The following is a 1,237-nucleotide window of genomic DNA, read 5'->3' as shown; positions in this document are numbered from 1 at the left end:
TGCGGATATCATTTGTTCTCAGAGGATGATTCGGGTACCAGTTGAGAATGGAGACTACTTATGCATTTATGGGGAAAGACGTATAGGCGACTTGAAGGTAATATCTATACTTAAAGCACGACGTTATATTGCTAAGGGTTGCTCTTCTTTCATGACATATGTTTTGGTTGCAACCAAAGAAATGAAGAAAACTGTAAAAGATGTACCAATTGTGTGTGAATTTCAAGATGTTTTCCCTGACGACTTGCCTGGGGTACCGCCGGATAGTCAAGTAGAATTTCGTATTGATTTAGTGCCGGGTGCTGCACCTATTGCAAAGGCACCTTATCGCCTTGCACCAACCGAGATGAAAGAGATGATGAGTCAGTTGCAAGAATTGCTAGATAAGGGCTTTATTAGACCGAGCACTTCCCCTTGGAGTGCTCCAGTATTGTTCGTGAAGAAGAAAGATGGATCATTTCGTATGTGCATCGATTACCGCGAATTGAATAAGGTAACGATAAAGAACAAATATCCATTACCGCGTATAGATGACTTGTTCGATCAATTGCAAGGCGCAAGTTATTTTTCAAAGATTGATTTGAGGTCAGGTTATCATCAACTTAAGGTACGTGAAGAAGATGTACCAAAGACAGCTTTTCGTACCCGATACGGACATTATGAATTTCTTGTTATGCCATTTGGATTGACTAATGCCCCTGCAGCCTTTATGGATATGATGAACCGAGTGTGTCGTCCTATGCTTGATAAGTCTGTTATCGTTTTCATYGATGACATTCTGGTATATTCTAAGTCTGAGGCTGAACATGCTACACATCTTCGAGAGATGTTGGAACTATTGCGAAAGGAAACGTTATATGCTAAATTCTCAAAATGTGAACTTTGGCTTCGTCAGGTGCAATTCTTGGGGCATGTGATTTCTGGCAATGGCATTTATGTGGAACCATCCAAGATTGAAGCTATACAGAAGTGGGAGCAACCCAAGAATGCTTCTGAAGTTCGTAGTTTTCTTGGTTTAGCGTGTTACTATCGTCGATTCATACAGGATTTCTCAAAGATTGCAGTACCGCTTACTTCACTTACCCGCAAAGAAGTGAAGTTTGTATGGACTAAGGCTCAAGAGAAAGCATTTCAGACTTTGAAGGATTGTTTAACTCATGCACCGATACTTGCTTTACCCGAGGGCAATGATGACTTTGTAGTATATAATGATGCTTCTAAATTAGGTTTGGGATGT

This window comes from Cynara cardunculus (assembly GCF_001531365.2).
Source record: "Cynara cardunculus var. scolymus isolate 2C chromosome LG 1, CcrdV1, whole genome shotgun sequence".
Lineage (NCBI taxonomy): Eukaryota > Viridiplantae > Streptophyta > Magnoliopsida > Asterales > Asteraceae > Cynara > Cynara cardunculus.
The sequence above is the reverse complement of the archived record's forward strand: the minus strand, read 5'-3'. Positions refer to the sequence as shown.